Source organism: Tympanuchus pallidicinctus, unplaced genomic scaffold (assembly GCF_026119805.1).
Source record: "Tympanuchus pallidicinctus isolate F22 unplaced genomic scaffold, pur_lepc_1.0 scaffold6, whole genome shotgun sequence".
NCBI lineage: Eukaryota > Metazoa > Chordata > Aves > Galliformes > Phasianidae > Tympanuchus > Tympanuchus pallidicinctus.
Window position 1 is genome coordinate 23628815 of NW_026294780.1, and position 19189 is coordinate 23648003.

The window sequence follows — 19189 nt, forward strand, 5'->3', positions numbered from 1 at the left end:
AATCAAACTGAATAACAGTCATGCACTTCACAGTGAATAAGATCAGTGTTCCCAGGACAGCATCATGTGATTTCATTCTCCAAATCAGACTAGCAAAATGCTGCACTGCTCTTCCACCTGACAACTTTATTTTCACATGTTCAATTTAGCAAAGCTCAAAAGGAATTCTGAAAGTTGTCTGTCTCATGAAATGTTAACTAGATCTCTCATCGTGAAAGTTGTTCCACTATAATGCTTCAAAATAATGGAAAATAAAATGGACAAGGAAACCACAAGTGGTCTGGATAAACAATGATATTCACTTGAGATTGCTTATAGGCCATATGTGATACATGAAATTTTACAGTCATTTTCAATGACTTTGTACTGTTGTAAATGAACAACAAACTGCTTTTGATCTAATGCTTAAACCTGATCTTATTCTAAAGTAAGTATTCTGAAGTATTCTTAAGTATAGTATACTTCAAGACTTCCTTTAAAATGTATTCAGACAACATACAAAATCACTCACAACCAAGAAAGGTATATAGGAAGGAAGGTTAAACAGTCTAAGCTTTGTTATTCTGTATGCTGGAGAACAAATAAAACCAGAATAAAAAAAAAGTTTCCCCCAATACACTAATAAACTATTTTATAAGTATTAAAAATGGATGGGTGTATGCTAGGAGCAAATACCAGATCCAAATATTCTGTATTTTGTAGGCAAGAGCAGAGTAGAGAGGGACAATCACCTCCCTCTCCCTGCTGACCACCCCTCTCCTGATGGAGCCCAGGATCCCATTTGCCTTTCGAGCTGCCAGAGCGCACTGCTGGCTCATGTTCAGTCTCTCGTCCATCAGGACCCCCAGGTCCTTCTCTGCCGAGCAATTAATCATTTATTTACTGAATATTTATTAACATTTTCCCTAAATAGCTAAACTTTCACCTTTCGTACTTCTTTTGATGAACACCTCAAGGTAACAGACAGCAGCACTTACAATAATATCAGTAATCAGTAATATCAACAAAAAAAAATACCATCAATTCCATGAGCAGCCAAAAAGACACAGAGATACTTACAAAGTTAAGTATCAAGAAGATGCTTAACTTTTACAGGAACTGTACTGTGATGGCTGCTGTTAAATTGTCTGATCTTAAATTTTATCATTAATCATTCTTACTAATCACAAAATTTGTTTCCAGATTCTAAGACCTTTGTAGACCCCTGCAAGTTCAGACATTTCTTTGAGTTTCATTTAAAATGTGGAAAGAACCATTGCTTTCCCTTTTCTTCTATTAAGATGACATAATCCTATTACATTGGTGACATGCCAAGTGTTTAAAAGCAGACTGAGTGCATGTCATATACAAAAGACCAAGTGTCTGTTCATGAAGACTCAATATAGAGTCTCAATTCAAAACCATTAAAGCAGTGAAATCACTGAGGAACAAAAAGTACTGATGTCAGTGACCATGGAGAAAGCCAAGAAATGCAAAAAATGTGTTTGTTATGGTGCTGCTGTATCCAAGTTAAGGTACATTCATTGTAGTGAATGCAAGTAATTAGCAACGGAAACTCCTAACAATGTACTTAGCAGTGAGCACAGTTCCCACAGTGTAAGTGAGGTTGAGGGACAAATTTGACAAAGAAGGTCATACGCAGATGATTATCAGATTGCTCTTGCAATCACAGAGATATGTTTGACAGAAAGTGCAAGGCAGATTGTCTGGCCTGTTAATAGAAAGTAAAAAAAAAAAAAATAGTAGGGAAGGTGGAGTAATAGAGTGATTTAAAGAGGGTGAGGGTGAATGTTAAAACAGGGGAGACAGATCAGATTGAAGTAAGATAGAGAGCAAAATCTGAGCGATAAAATGAGAAATAGTTTTGGTGTCAGTATGTCTAAACTCTAAAGAAAGAAAGATGCTGATGAAAATTCAAAAAATACCTACAGCATCACTAAGAGATTTAGCTGTGATGCATGGGTTTCCTCTTGCAGTTTTTGTAGGAAGTAAAAGAAAATTGTATCACATTCTAGTAAGGAACTGACACGAGGAATAGTCAGTAAAACAAGGAAAATCTAACACCAAGTGCTTGAGTGTTCAGTATTCAGTTAAGGACTTAAAAGTTCTCTACAGGTGTGACATTTAAGACTGCAGTTTTTGCTAAGATGTTAATTTTCATGAAGACCAAAGATCCTATACACTATGCAGGGAACTGCCTGTTAGGCATTATACAGGTAGAAATATATCATATATCATTATACAATCATAGAATTATTGAGATTGGAAAATATCTCTAAGATCATCTAGTCCAACCTTTTACCTTCCACCCATACTGCCCACTAAACCATGTTTCTGAGTATTATTACATCTATCCTTTCTGTAAACACCTCCAGGGACAGTGACTCCACCACTTCCCTGGGCAACCTGTTCCATTGCATTACCACTCTTTTGGAGAAGAAATTTTTCACAATATCCAAACTGAGCCTCCTTTGGTGCAACTTGAGGCTTTTCCTTCCCATCCTACTGCTGTTGCTTGGGAGAAGAAGCCAGCCCCCACTGCACAAAGACCTCCATTCAGGTAGTTGTAGAGAGCGATAAGGTCACCCTGAGCCTTCTCTTCTCCAGACTAAACAATTTCAGTTCCTTCAGTGGTTCCTCATAAGACTTGCACTTCAGACCGTTCACCAGCTTTGCTGCCCTTCACTGAACATGCTCCAGAGCCTTGGTGTATTTCTTGTAGTAAGAGGCCCAAAAGGGAACACAGCACTTGAAGTGTGGCCTTACCAGGGCAGAGTATGGAGGGAAAATCACCTCCCTAATCCTCCTAAATACATAATTTCTTATACAAGCCAGGATGCCATTGGGCTTCATGGCCATCTGGACATACTGCTGGCTCGTGTTCAGTCAAGAGTTGACCAGTGCCCCCAGATCCTTTTCTTCCACAAAGCTTTCCAGACACTCTGTTCCAAACCTATAGCATTGCATGAGGTTATTGTGACCAAAGTGCAGGATCCAACATTGGTTTCTTGAATTTCATCACTGATCTCAGCTCATCCATCCAGGCTGTCCAGGATCCTCTATAGGCCTTCCTACTCTGAGGCAAATAAGCACTTCCCCTCAACTTGGTGTCATCTGCAAATTTACTGTGAGTGTACTCAATCTCCTCATCTAGATCATCAACACAGATCAACCCCAATACCAACTCCTAGGAACGCCACTTATGACCAGTCACCAGCTGGATTTAATTCCATTCACCACCACTCTCTGAGCCTGGCCATCCAGCCAGTTCTTTATCCAGCAAAGAATATAGTTGTCCAAGCCACAAACTGACAGGTTCCTCAGGAGAATACTGTGGGAAGCAGTATTAAAGGCTTTGCTGAAGTCTGGATAGACTACTTCAACAGCCTTTCCCTCGTTCATCAGGATGGTCCTCCAGTCTTAAAAGGAGATGAAGTTTTTCAGGTAGGACCTGTCTTTCATGAACCTATGCTGGCTGGGCCTGATGCCCTGGTTGTTCTACATATGCTGTGTAATTGCACTCAAGATGATCTCCACTGAGATCAGACTGCTGGTCCTGTGGTTCCCTAAGTCTTCTTTCCAATCCTTATTGTAGATGTCAAGTCTTCAGTCCTCTGGAACCTCTCCACAACCAGGAAAATGCTGATAGATAGTGGAAAGTGGCTTGGCAGTCTCATCAGTCAACTCCCTCAGCACCCTTAGGTGAATCCTATCTCGTCCCATGCACTTGTTACAGTTCTGGTGGAGTAGCAGGTCTCTGTTTCTACGTGAATCGTGGGGAGTTTATTCTGCTCCTCATTCTAGACTTTCAAGTCAGGAGGCTGAGTACCTTGAGGTTGGCGTTCCCATGGCTTTAATTTTAAGATCAGTTCCCTTCAAAGATTTATAAATCAACTGGAACAGATTACTGGCAGATCTGTAATTACAAGGGTCTTCTTTCTTGCCCTTCTTGAAAACTGGAATGTTTACCAGCTTCTAGTCTTCTGGGACCTCTGCAGATTAGTAAGACAATTAAAAAATAATTTTAAAATAAAACTGCACTATAAAACGAACAGACAAACAAACAAGCAAACAAACAAAACACTTGAAGGAAAGATTTCTTAGCTTTATTTATTAATCAAGATCTTTATTATGTCACATAGCACCTTGGCTCTTCCAAGAAGCACAGTTCTGTGGATGAATGTACTGAATGAGCTGACCAGCACTAGTAGAAAAATTGATGCCACCCAGAGGAAAGAAATGCTTTCAGCAGTATTTTTCAGTAGTGTCATTTGTGATGCATTTCTAGGTAGTCCATTTTGCCCAAGTATGCTTTCAATCAAAACAGTGATCTCCATTTAGCCTGCTGTTTAGAGTAATCTCTGGACATCTTTGTTACAAGAATTTGAGGGCATTTATAAGATTTGTCATGCTATCTGACATAGCTTGCTTTTATCAGAATATTTCAGGAAATCCAAACATAAGGATACGCAAAAATTTTTAAAGCTACTATACAACTATATGGAAAATAGACAAATCACATATTGTTTAAAGTACTAGGGAACACAATTTGTTTTACCTGAAAATAACTGAAGATAGTTGTTTTTTTGCCTATTTGTGTTTTCTATCATCCAGAGAGAAACAGCTTTATTTCAGTGACTTCTAGCAACACGCTACGCTTTCCTTTCATGAGGGGACTGTAGGATCTTATCATTACTATTTTTTCAGGATTTAAGAAGACAAGCTTTAATATATGTGCTAAATAAGTTCTCAGAAACATTAAATACAATATTATCCTATCTCTACAAACCATTAGACATTATTTTGTTTTATTTAAATGTCTTTCTTAATTATGACCTTTTCTCTCAGTGCCATATTAGTTGGCATGCTGTAACATTAGCCAGGCATTGGAGAAACTAGAGAGAAGTACTTAAAAGATACAAGCTTATGCTCATTATGAGATTAAACTTGTCCGTGAGGGCAGCAGAAAAACAAAAAACCTGAAGGTTTTAACTTCTTTTCAAAGAAGAGAACAATTATTATTGCCTGTAAAATTAACAGTAAATTCAAGAATGTACATTTATACATAAATTGAATGCACTATCAACCATTGGAATTTATTGTCCATAAGCTTGACATTTATATGAACAACAAAATTAATAGTAGGTGATTGAGAGAAAAGAAACAAAATGTTGGAAAAATAAATGAAATTTCTTTCTTTTATTTCAACTTGCCTTGCTTTGCCTTGTTTTCCACCTTCCCCCCACTTCCCTTCCTGCTTTAACTGTTTCCTTATCTTTTTCATGTATTTCTTCTTTTTCTTCTTCTTTCCCTTTCTTTCTCTTCCTGTCTCCACACCTGTCTTTCTTTTGTCAACAGTTGTTAATACTTATTAAAAGGAAACCTTCCATGGACATATGATGAACTCTTATGCTAAAGAGGAAAGCACATTCCCAAGTGTACTTCTTGGTGGATATATCTACCTAAATTTAGACTTTAAACAAGATGTTTTGATAAAAACCTATACCTGATCTTGGCTATCGTTCACATGTTTACCATCTGAGCAGATCTTGACTGTTTTCAGAGGCCATATTTTTGAGATAAAAAAAAAAAAAAAAAAAAAAAAGCTAATGTGAATAAATACAAGGCTCCATTTTGTTTAGTTCTATTCTGTCATGGTAAAATAATTATTCAATACAATCAAAAATTGCTGCCATTTACTTTTATGTTCCTTATAAGAGAGTTTCTCCATAAATAAATTTAATAATAGTCAATAAAAACGTGGTCCAAAAAATAAATTCTATTTATCCAATGAGCATTATTAAAATATAGTTGTATAGCATTATTTTCAGGAAGACCATTCTGTTTATAAGTAGGCAAGTAAGTAGATCTTTTTTCTTTCAAGGTAGTAGAAATTGCTTGAAGATCTTAATCCCCTTTACTGCTCTTTTTGAAAGCAAAGCATCTTGTCTCTTTAGTGATTTAAGTGAACATCAAATATTAATAATTCTGTCCCAAAAATGCTTAGAATTACGACACAAACATGGGTTGTTTTTTTTTTTTTTTTTTCCTATATCAATTGACATTTCCCCAGAAGCAACACTGTTCGAACTTATGAGGTGATGAATGAAGAAAAATAGCCTGCAAATTAGTGGCAATATAAACTTACTGTTAGTTTTGCCACAGGCAAATGGTTTTTTTTCAGTACTGACAACAGAATCATTAGCCTTTCTATAATATATCAGTGACACTGAGTCATATCCTGAGGGAGCATTACTCTATAATCTTGCCTTAAAGCAAAGCTTTACCAGCTAAAGCCTTTTCTTATTGCTGTTTTGTTGGTGCTAATTGTGATTGTAGTGGGTTTGGTGTTTTTTATATTGTATTCAAAGAACTATAGAATCATAAACTCACCTAGGCTGGAAATGACCTCCAAGATCAGTACAGCCATCCACCTACCATCAATTTCCCTAATAAACTGTGTCCATTAGTACAATATTCAAATGTTTCTCAAACACCTCTAGGGACAGTGACTCAACCAGCTTCCTGGGCAGTCCATTCCAGCACCTAACTACTCTTTCAGAGTAGAAATTTTTCCCTATATCCAACCTGAACCTCTCCCAGAGCAACTTGAAGCCATTCCTTCTTGTCCTATCATTAGTTTCACAAGAGAAGAGGCTGACTCCTATCTCAGCACAATCTCCCTTCAGGAAGTTACAGAGAGCAATAAGGTCTCCCCTGTGCCTCCTCTTCTCCAGACTAACCAACCCCATTTTCTTCAGCCACTCCCCACAGAAACTGTGCTCCAGACACCTCACCAGCTCCATTGCCCTTCTCGATGCATTTCTTATAGTGAGAGACCCAAAATGAAGACAGCACTAAAGATGCAGTCTCACTTAGGCTGAGTACAGGGCAACAGCCTCCTCCCTGGTCCTGGTGACAATCTTATTTCATATACAAGCCAGGATACCACTGACCTTCTTGACCATCTGGGCAAAGTTTTAGTTTTGGGTTTGTTTTGGTTTAGAAACATTTTGGTTTTGGGTTTGTTTTATTATACAAAATCTGAGTTGCTCAGATATTCAAACTGTCTTACATGTCCTAAATGCCCATTTTAAATGGCATCATCAAACCTTTGGAAATAGACTGCTAATGTAGTATTTAACCCATTTGATGCTATGGCTTTGTTCACTAATTTCATTAGGAAAGATCTAAAGTGTATCAGCCATTCCTTTCAGGTTTAGACTTTCTCCATCAATGTCTCTTGGAAATGACTTAGTTGTTTCTGAAATTTACAGCTAGTAGTAGAAAGCTGAATTTATGTGTGATCCTGCCAAACTGATTTAGTAGAGTTAGTTGTTGGATGGAAGGCAAGGTAATGGTTCTTTCTGATTTCTAAGAAAATTTTAACTTTGCCTGTTCTAATTGCTGTTCTATGGATATAGCCAATGTGAAACCCTACTGCCACTTCATGCCTACCACAAGGCTGATGTAGCTGCAATGTTGGTTGGCTGGAATTTACACATTAGAAAAAATAAATATATTTATAGAGGCAATTAAGTCTATGCTTCTTATTTAATGAGTGTGCTTTGCTGTCCGATATGAAAAACAGTTCTTAGAACCTGGAAAGGCATATTTAGCATCAATTTAATTTACTTACATAACAATATTTGTCCTTTTAATTAAGATTTTCATAATCATAACTGCATTTAAAACTCCTTTATTAGAAGATTAAGGCAATGTTACTTCTCTCTCTCCTGCTGGACATCTGAGCTGGGGATGAGTCTTGTTATTGGCTAACTAAACACTTAGGTACCTAATGTAATTTAGTCATATAGGCCCTCAGTACAGAGAATTGAGAGAGATATACATCTCCAGAGACTAATTCATTTTTCCTGTCATTGAAGACTGTATTAAAATGAGAGATTTTGCAGATGTCTCACATTAAGCTGATTAAGAGAGTGTCTGGATGACAGGCCTGGACCAAACACTGTTCTTTCAAAAGACTGAGCTTAAGTAAAATGACTTCCACCTCTTCTGTCTGCAAACACAGCTTATTTTACGTTCCCAGCATGGTCTTTCAGAGTTTCAGGGTTCCTTGAAAAAAGTTTCAGAATACAAGGTATACTCTGGTAGATTTCTGTTAACTCGTATACTTCCTTTGAGCATGCAAGTATTTCTCCCCCCAAATGTAAAGATTTATAGATATGTATATCTATATATAGAATGTAGAATATAGAATATATGTATGTATTTCTATGTTGAAGAACTGTGGAGAACTTTGACTTTTCCTTTTCTTAAAGCTTTATTCAATAGCTTAAAGTTTTCGTGCAAGGTACAATACTTCTCTTCCAACTAATACACTTCAATATATTACTGAGATATACTTTTTTAAATCTCATAGAATGTAGCTGAGATTTTTTTTCTTGCAGATGTTTTTTGACAAAATGGATGAAGGAGCTTTGAATCTCAACACTGGAGCTTTCTGAGAAAGGACGGCTGTTAATTTTACAGTTAATGACAAAATGTGTAATCTGATCCCTAAAAATGGTACTTCATCTGTATAATCTTGGAGGAGTGCCATTTAGAATAAGTCATCACTTCCTTTACGTGGGAACTTAGAGCTCTCAGCACCTTTGGAAGTGAAATACAGTCCTTAAGGCTACTGTAGGATATTAGTATCTCTCTTTTTTGTGTTTCACATTTATTAGATAAATCCTGTTCCATTAAGATTGTATCTTTTAAATTGAGAATTAGCAACTGTGGAAAACACATTCGGAAAACGCCTAAATCTATGCTTAACTCTTCTAATATAGTCTAAATTATTTGTTGGTGAATATGATATGTTCTGCTTTCCTAGAAATCTCCTACTACGTGAAGCTGGAGGTATGTAGTTATTCTTCTTTTATAGCCATTTCCTCTATTTGTCTGAAGATTAGCCAGAAGAATTAAAAGCACTAACTTACTTACCTTGTTTCCCTTGCCCCATCTTTATTATTATTATTATTATTACTATTACTATTACTATTTTGAAAAAATTATTCAAGAATGAGCTTTGCTAAAAGCTGAAATTTATTTTCTTTCCTGAGAACCAAAAAAGTAAGTGTACTATTAAATTAAATTTTAGCCAGGGTACCTCTGTCTCTTTGAAAAAAAAAAAAATAACAAAAAATTCCTCTAGCTATCAATTAGATTGATATTTCTGATTTGTAACTGTGAATATTTTCAGTCTCTAATTCTGATTCACTGCTGATAGAATTAGCTAGGCTATACTCAATGTCTAGTTTTAATAACATCTAGAAAAGAGTGTTTTATTTATAACTTTTGTTTGTAACTTTTAATTGTATCTGGGGTTAAGAATATGACAAATGAATACATGTCCTATCATAAATGTAAGTTAGAATGTAAAGGTAAAAAAGATCCTTAACATACATTCCAAGTTTGACTGTAAGTGTAACATATAACGTCTGCAATATCAATAGTGAATACTGACAGTAAGGTTTGAGTGCACCCTCAGCAAGTTTGCAGATGGCACCAAACTGTGTGGTGTAGTGAACTCAGATGAAGGATGGAATGCCATCCAGAAGGACTCAGGCTCAAGCAGTGGGCCCAGGTGAACCTCATGAGGTTCAACAAAGCTAAGGGCAAGATCTTGCAGCTTAGTAGTGGCAACCCCCATTATTGATATCAGCTGGGGGATAAAAAGATTGAGCACAACCCTGACAAAAAGGACTTGGGAGTACTGGTGGATGGCAAACTGGACATGAGCCAGCAATGTGCCCTTGCAGCCCATAAAGACAACAGTATCCTGGGCTGTATTAAAAGAACCCGTTCTTTAGAAATGTAGGTTGCTCTGAAAGTAATGCCTTCTATTTATTTCCATGGAAACTAGAACAGCAACAGAGAGCAGAATAACAATGTATGATAGAAAAAATTCTTGGCTACAAAACACCAACATCCATCTCCAACTTTATGAGCCGACATAATAAAATAGGAGCTATTACATTTGGAACAGATCTCAATCTCATATGTGTGAGCACAGGTAAGATTCTCTCTCAGACTTCTCCAGGCTGAAGAGTCCCAGGTCTCTCAGCCTTTCCTGGTAAGAAAGATTATTCAGGTTCCAAATAATCTTTCTGGCCTACTCCTGGACTCTCTGGTAGTTCCCTATCTTTTGAACAGAGGAGCCCAGAACTGGACACAGTATTGCAGATGTGGCCTCACCAGAGCAGAGTAGAGGGGGAGGATCACCTCCCTTGACCTGCTGGCCATGCTCTTTTTAATGCAAGCCAGGATACCATTGGCCTTCTTGGACACAAGGGTATGCTGTTGGCTCTTAGCCAACCTGTTATCCACCAGGACACCGAGGTCCTTTCCTCTCTGCAGCGTTCCAACTCATCAGCCTCTAACCAGTACTTATTCCTCCCTAGGTATGGGACTCTGCGTTTGCTCTTGTTGAACATCACCAGGTTCCTCTCCACTCAACTCTCCAGTCTGTTCTCATCCTTTCGAATGGTAGCACAGCCTTCTGATGTATTAGCCGTTACTCCCAGCTATGTATCATCAGCAAACTTTCTGAGGGTGCATTCTATCATTTTGTCCTGGCCATTGATGAAGATGTTAAACAAGACGACCCAGTACCAACCCCTGGGGAACACCTCTAGATACAGGCTTCCAGCTAGACTGTACTGTTGATTTCAACCCCCTAGACTCTTCCAGTTCTCAATCTATCTCACTTTCCATTGACCAACCCCACATTTCTTAAGCTTGCACAAGAGGATGTTTTGGGAGATAGCGTCAAAAGCCTCGCTGAAGTCAAGGTATGCAATGTCCAGTGCTCTCCCTCATCTACCTCATCTACCTCATCATAGGAGGCTACCAGGTTGTCTTGTAGAATACTGCCTTGGTGAATCCATGTTGACTATGATAATCTTTTCTTCCACAAGTATCTTCCATAAATATTACATACTTGTGTCTGAAGATTTAATCAGTTAAATATAATCCCAGATTCACCACACAATATTTATTTAACTTCATACTTTCTAAAAGTAGCAGGCACTTATGGAAGGTGCTGCAAGGTGACAGAACCTTTTTCAATCTTTGGAAAAAAATTCTTCTGTAACATTTTCCATGGCCTCTTGGTGCTACTCTTAGCAATAATTTCCTAAATAACTATTTTCATTGTCTAAAGCTGGGTTATATGCCTATATGGCATGAGAGTGAGTTGCTGGCAGTTTCTTATCTCGGGGGAGATAAGATCTTTTAAGGAATTTTTTGTGTTAGAGGTTCTCTGCACAAGAAATTGTCCACTGTTTACACTGTACTGCACTAATATTTCCTACTTCAAACTGTATTTGTCTTGCTATGAAAAGATAAGATCTCATATTGTACTTACTATGTCAAAAAAAGTGGAGCAACATTTAGATGGAATATTTGAATTTGGCAAATTCAATTTCATTCCAAGACCAACTGCTTTAAAGATTTTTGAATAAATGAGATAGAGCCTGAATAGTAGAAAATAAAAGGGCAGAGAGAGGTCAGCAAGCAAGAGGATTTTTTTTTAACCTCACAATCTGAGAGACTTTCCATGCACATACATCATGCAGCAAAGATATAATTTGGTGAAAAGCCAATGTCAAGTATTGATGTAAAGCTATTTCAGTACAATGCACTCTAGATCACAAATTCTCAATAACATTTTGTTTAAATCAACCAGCAGTGTTTGAGAAATGATAATTGCTAACCTCTGTGAAATGTAGACTTAATTTTGCTGTAACATTTGATAGCTTTATGGGTCTTTTATATAAGCCATTTTTGTGTTTCTGAAATGTGTCAGAGTGACAGTACAAGAATCTAACATCTTTTATCTAGCCACTGAACAAACAACACCCACTGCAGCACTGCAGTCTTCCTGACATTGCCCTGTCAAAGTATCATCTTGAGCTCCATTTTGGAAGAATCAGTTACAGAGGTTGGTGCAGTTCAGCTTCTACTCACTCAAACCTCAGCCTCTTCGCTGAAACTGTCAATCATCTGATATACTAGTTGCCTAAAACAGCACTGTTCTTCAACAGACTCTGGGAGAACAAAAAACAAACAAACAAACAAACAAAGCAGTAAATAAAGCCAATGGCATTGTTACTACTTTGGCTAAAATTGTACAAGTTCAAATAAGACATTTCATAGGCACCTCATCAATCCCTATCCTAACCATCTCCTGTGACTATTTCAGCTAAACTGCCTGGAAAAAACTAGAATATTGCAGAGGTAAACTAATCCTTCTGGATTTTAGGTCCCCAGATAGTTTATATCTTATCAACTTAGTAAGTAAAAGCAGAAGGAAAGGAGAAAAGAGCACCAGGAGAAAAGAGTGATGAAGATGATGAGGTATACAAAAAGAAATATCAACATTATAACCTACAAAGATATGCATGTTGGAGAGTGTACCTAGACACTTATCAGCAAAAAAAGAAATGTTATTTTCCTTCTGATACTCAAAAGTCTGTATTCACTGGAATTCCTCAGCCTTATGAGATTTTCCTGTCAGGGCTGACTTACATTTCATTATGACTTTTTTATTAGTTATGAATAACAAAATGTCTTGTGGCAGTCTTTTTAGGCAATTCAGAAAATGCAAAATGGATGGTGCAACTTGGAGAGAAAAACTATTATTAACACAAGAAAGAGGGAGATCTTTTAATTCATGAATTTCAGTCAGTCACTATTTCGAATAGTAAACTCACACAATTACTTCTTTGAACGTATTCAGATCTATCTCAAAAGCAATAAGTAAGGATTGAGTTTTATTGTTTCTCTCACTAGTTTCATCAGGAAATTTCCTAAAGCAATTTACAGTTATATGAATTTATAGGATTCTTTCAATTTCAAAACTGAAGTCCATAAAATGTATGAAGAGATGACAATTGAAAGGTATATCTGGCAGCAAATGTTGAATTTTGCTTACAAGCAACAATATCTTTTAGCTGAGGTTTTGCCTTACTTTCTTTCATAGTAATGATTTTTTTTGCCATAGTTATAAGAGTAGGCTATACGGGATAATATTGGAATTCGCTTTTGGCAGGTCATGAGCAAACAGACAAAGAAACACATATCTGAATATCCACAGTCAGATTGGAAAAAACCCCTAAAATTAACAGTTATAAAAATTACTAAGTATGTAGGTTGCTCTAAAAGTAATATCTATTTATTTCCATGGAAACTACAACAGCTACAAAGAGTACAATACCACTATTTGATAGAATAAGTTATCAGCTACAAAGTGCTTTTTTTCAGTATAGCCACCACCATAAACTGATTTGTGAACATGAGCTGACAAGACACTCTTCATTTCATGGTGTTATGGTTGTACACGGCTGTCCAGAATGTGGCTTGTCTTTCACATAATTGTTAGTATTACAAAAACATACCACCTACTGCCTCACTTGCTCACATCCACTGGTAGGTCTTCAGAAATGTTCATTAGTATAGATGAATATCAATGGGTGACATTTTTTCTGCATGGAGAAATTCATCGACACACTTTTGCTTCATATGAACTTCCATATCAGACACCATTTTGTCAGACTGCCCTTCTGCTGCCATATCTCATATGGCAACAAAATTTAACAGAATATTTGTGGGATGATTCAGTCTCTACTCCTTTACTACCAACATCTGCCTCTGATGTTGTGGGCCAACATAATAAAATAGCAGGTATTACTTTTGGATCAACCATCCCAAAATTATCATGCAAAAGAACTGGTAAGGTGAGGCATGAGATAAACAGCAAATTATACATTAGTGTTTTTTACCTGGATTGACAGAAAAATAGACAAAGGTTATAGTTATGTAGGGATTAAAAAAACACTTAGGGTAAGAGTTTATATCTTAATTAATGGAAGACTGCATGGAAAATCTCAGTTGTTATGAGCAAATTTCACCTGCATTTCCTTGGTAAGCCACAGAATTTGGTGTGTTTTATTTCCTTTACTATTACAAAATCTGTCTCAATTTGAAACAGAAATGAACATTGTATGAGCAAATGAGATTATAAACCTCTCAGATAATATGATCTGAAATTCCTGTTATTTTCTAGAAATACAGAACAAGGTGATTTTTAATGTGATTTATTTTATTTTATTTTTATTTATTTTATTATTTTTTTTTTCACAAATGACCTGTACAAATTTGTACTGGAGAGACATATTTCTGTCCAGAATTTCTCAAAAACTGAAAAGATTTTGGAGATTAAATTTTGGTGCAAAAGAGAATAAAAAAGTCTGGAACTCTTTCTTTTGCTCTTCATTGATAAGGTTGTTAGCTTTTGTAACTCCTGTTGTCCTGCATGGGGAGTCTGAAAAGCAATACTATTAACATAGTAATTACCGGGGGTTAACTGTATGTGTGGGGTCCATCTCTGCAGGAAGAAGAGAAAACATTTAAGAAAAGCACATCAGAAAGCATTTGTGTAAGTACCAAACTGTGATTTATAGAAGAGGTGATCATCAAAACCAAAAGACGGTCATTAAAATCCCAAATAAGTAGAGGTGGATAGTCAGGAAATGGGTGAAGATTAAATTCAGAGAAACAGTAGGAAATGTTTTCAACACCTTATGTGGCTAATAGTAATGTTTAATTCTTCTGATAGAAACAGATTCAAAGCAATAAAGACGAGGTTTAATTTCTAGTATTCTTTTATCACATTCATAGGCAAGTGGGGTTAAAACCTCATCCAGAAGAGTGGAAAATGAAATTATACTGTCTGTGCTCAGTGAACATTGTCTGGTAGAAAACAATGTTACATAAGAGTTTACTTAAGTACTGAGGCCATGAACAAGGTCAAGAAAGAAATGAAGCATAAATAAGATGATGGTTCATCAAACCTCAAAAATCTTTGAAAGACAAGTACATTTGCAAAGTCATGGATGATGGCTAAGGAAGGCAGCCACTGCTCTCTCTATCCAGCTTTGTTTTATTCAAAGTTTATTGATCAATTTAGTGCTCCAACTGTTGCTATTAGCAAAGACCAACCATGAAGCAAAAGACCAAATCACTGTGTCAGAAAGAGGTGGTTTACAGGGCTCTCTTACCAATTTCAGTTTAACAGATGTCTGTCTTCCAGATCATCAGGGAGTCTCATGTCTGGTAATGGACTGTACTTCTCATATACTCCTTTGTTAGAACAACCCGTGTTGGCTGTTCTTCTGATGTGAGTTGTTAGTAAGTAAATTCCGTAGCAATCTTTCCAGCTAAGTTGGTTCCTCTCTGTCCCTGGGCTCCCAAAATCAATGTTTGGCTGGCTAGGCCTGTTCCACTTTCCCCTTTGCTTACTCCTGTAACAACGTCTTCTCTTCTTGACTCTTCCAGCCCCGCTACAGCCATGTCAGCATTATTTATGCTCTGTTCTTTTGAAAGCTTTATTCACCAATAAAGTTTTCTCTCCCCGACTTCTCCTTCCCCCCCTCTGAAAAAAAAAAAAAAAAGAAAGAAAATAAAAACTCCCATAAGTCTTTTCCCAAGCTGCAAGACTTACATAGTTATAGTACAGAAGTGGTTCTGTGCTTCTATGTTTCTTCTGTTTGTTTGATTTCCAGACCGACTTGCCTAGTCACATTTACCCATTTATCATGTTTTCAGATTGAACGCTCTTAACTGAAATGCCCTCAAACATTATGAAGTATACATGTTGATTAGACTTGTCTGTACACACCTCTTTAGTACTTTTTAAACAACTTTTTTTTTCTGAAGCATTTGCAAACATTTTGACTCTGTATCTCACATTCTCTAATTCTAACTCATTTTCCTTCTCAGAATCAGACCAAGTACACTCAAGCAAAACTGATTTTTCTAGGAAAATCATCAGTAAATTCAAAATGATTCAGTAGTAGCTTAAGAAAATATTTGTATTTTTAACCCCAGAGGAAACTAAGGAAAGAAGAGAGAAAGAAGTTGCTATCAAGCTATTCCAGCAACTGTTCTATTTTCTCAGGATTTTTTAATAAAGAAAATTGGTAACAGTACAAGCTTTTTTAAAGTAGGGAGGATAACAAGACCTGAGCAGAAGTTATATTGGAATCTTCTCAAGAGGTATGGTCTTTTGCATTTGCAGCTTCCTGTGAGGTAGATGCAGATGCAGTTGTATTATGTGTGAAATACACAGAAAGTTAAACATTTCTTACCATATATCAGTGATGCAAAAACAATTGGACAATTTATCAGTGTTTGTTTATTACTGTTTCAAAGAATCCCAAGTGTTAAAGTGAAAAATGAAAATTGCTTTAGAATATTAATAGTGATCTTTATAAAATTTCACATTTCTACAAACTCCTTGTCTGGAAGATCTAAATATACACTGGAATTGCTATTGATTTAAACTATGTCCCTAGTCTCAGCTTCTTCTGATAATTTCTGAACCTTTCATGCTAGCTTGTATTGCAGAAACATACATTTACGTATGCTTTTCAGATTAGAATTAATGATTTAAATCAAGTTAGATAAAGTGGCATTTTTCTTTTATCTGTACATAAGTGGATAGTAATTGAGATTCAAGGTATGGCATGATATTTTGTGAATACAATTTCAAAACTCTTAAGAGGTAGAATCCAGACTTGGCCTGAATTTCTGGTGGTGTATAAGGCCAGTAAGTATTCAAATTCCCTGGGAAGCTAATGCAGGAAAGTAAATGCTTTAGAAGGTATTTTGCTTCTATGAATAATAGTTTGAGTGAATTAGCTGGATCAAATCCTATGATAAAAGTGATATTTACCTCTTTGAACTGCACATATTGAGTTTTAGACAGTCTAGAACTACCCTGTTCATTGGGAGAAGAGACATACATGGCTATAGATGCCTTTTTTCAATATGAAAGAAATCACTTTTTATGGTGTTCCATTGATCATGAGGACTCAATTCAGCTGGCCACAAACATCTTTTGCCTTTTGGGATGCTCTAGGACATCTGCTGGGAGCTGGTAGAAATAATGCATAATATGTTTGAAAAAGCCCCTGCCTCTATGTTGTACCAGGAAGGGGCAGGCATCTCAGAGGATTTCAGTATAATTGCATAACTTTGGAGCACAATACTGCTATGGCTGGCAAACATCCATTAGCTTTGCACTGAGTTTTCAAGGCCTCTAGGCCAAAGCTCATCAGTCTTGTTCAGTCTCTTCTTGATCTTCCTGCAGCTTTGTTTTGGTTGGTTAATCTGTGGCAGCATCTTTTTTCCTAGTTGGCCAGGTAGCTACAGCAAATTTACTTCACTTTCATTTATCCTCATATGAGACAATGATTGTTTTATACAGGCAGCAGTAATAAGCAGTTATTCTACATAAAATATTTATGATTTTAGCACAATGATATAATGGAGAGATATAGAGACTTAGTACAACAGCAGGAGACTTGAGAACCATAGATACAGGATGTGGAATAGAGGAGCACAGGAGCAGGACAATAAAAGGACATGAGGATTGTCCTGGAGACCCCAGGGCTATAAAACACTCATCTGTGGTTAGTTAAGGAAATGAAGACCAAAAACTGGACAAAAAAAAAAAAAAAAAAAAAAAAGGTAAAAACGAGAACCAATAGGTTGCATCTAGCCATATGTAGTAAATGAATGATGAACAGTGCAAAGGTGAGCATAAAATTAGAAAAAATATATGTATGCATTACAATTTATTTATCTTATTACAATTTATTTATCTTATTACACTTATTTATACTTTTTCTGTATAAAAATAGCTAGGTAATTATGCTTTATTTCCTTTTCTGTAGTAATTAAATCTAGATTGATAATGATTACTGAATTAGATTGTTAGAATACTAATAATATTTACAGTAAATTCTTAGCTTTATATATATGCCACATTTCCTCTTTGTAAGCAAAACATTGAATGTAAAAATAAGAACCTATGTTTAAACAGCTGCACTCTTATGGAGTGCAGAAGACAGTAAAGTAGTGAGACTTTAGGTTCTGTATACATAAGCTCAAATTACTTTTCCTATCAACTTAGAAAAAGAGGTCAGTCTAAAGAAATGTTATATTATTTTAGTCAGTGGGTTTGTGTTGTTTCGCAGGATTTGAAATCGCATGGATACTTACAGTCACAAACAATCTTCTGTAAAGGTGATCTCTTGTGGTTTTATTAATAATGACATAATGATATAGCTAATGGAATAGAGTATAGGAAAATTTTTGCCTAATAAAATTATGCCTCAACGTTTCTCCTGGAAGTTTCATTGTCAGCATCTGTTCTAAGTCTAAAAAGTAGTAGAATTTTCATGGCAAAAGACTGAGATCAAAGACAGTAAGACAGTATGTCAAAATACTTCTTTTAACCAAATGTTAGCTTGTAAGCCTGCTTACGTACTTGAGCACTAGTAGTTTCCTCTTATGCTTGTTATTCAGATTACAAAAAATGCTAAGATTTTAAACTCCAAATTATATATTTAATAGAATTCCCACTATAAATTTTTGTTTGCTAAATTAAATTTTTATTTGTCACACTGCACTTATAAACATTTTAAAACAGCGAAATACAAATTGCTATTACCTCTAATGTTGTGATGCCCTTCTAAAAGCAATATTATGATGTTAAATGCATTAGTTCAGTTTTGCACACAGTTGGTACAAAGCCAAGCTATGCTCGCAGTTGTATCTGTGGAATTCAGCATTTACATATATGTATAAAAGAAAAACTTGGCACAAGTACTGCTTAGCAGACCTTCTGATGCTCTGACAATACAAATACATGACAAGCAATATTTATTCCTCAGGATCATGTTGCCCTTTTGCCAGTGATCTGGTATCATGTATATTGTTTTAGGTGATTAAACTTCTGATCCTTTGAGAAATAAGAAATGTAAAAGATAAGTATTTTAGAAATGCTTCTGTCTGTCGAAAACCAGGAATGTCAACAGACTTGAAATATGTTTTACAGCAAATACAAAGGAATTGCCTATATTGTATATGTAGAGTAAATAGGAAGAAAACAGGAAAGAGCATTTTCCTACTCTGCAGTACCAATTACCTACAGATATAGATACAAGGGACAAAGAAAGATAATTGACTCAGGCAAAGATATACTGATGCATATTTTGGGCAGTATGTTTTAGCCAACTGACTAGAAATAGATCTGTTATAATCACTCGTGTGGAGCATATATGAATAAAATCAGACAGGTTTGATTTTTTTAATGCTCATATTCTGTTTTAGA

General features: G+C 36.1%; 1 protein-coding gene across 1 annotated transcript in view; it reads left to right on the plus strand.

Moving 5' to 3' along the window:
* The window catches only part of ABCC4 (ATP binding cassette subfamily C member 4), a 1253378-nt gene extending 1240008 nt beyond the window's left edge, over window positions 1–13370 (plus strand). The window contains exon 33 of the transcript XR_008211683.1: window positions 13361–13370. The gene's annotated coding sequence lies outside the window, so the exon portion shown is untranslated. The remainder of the gene's footprint in view (window positions 1–13360) is intronic.
* The last annotated feature ends 5819 nt before the right edge of the window (window positions 13371–19189 follow it).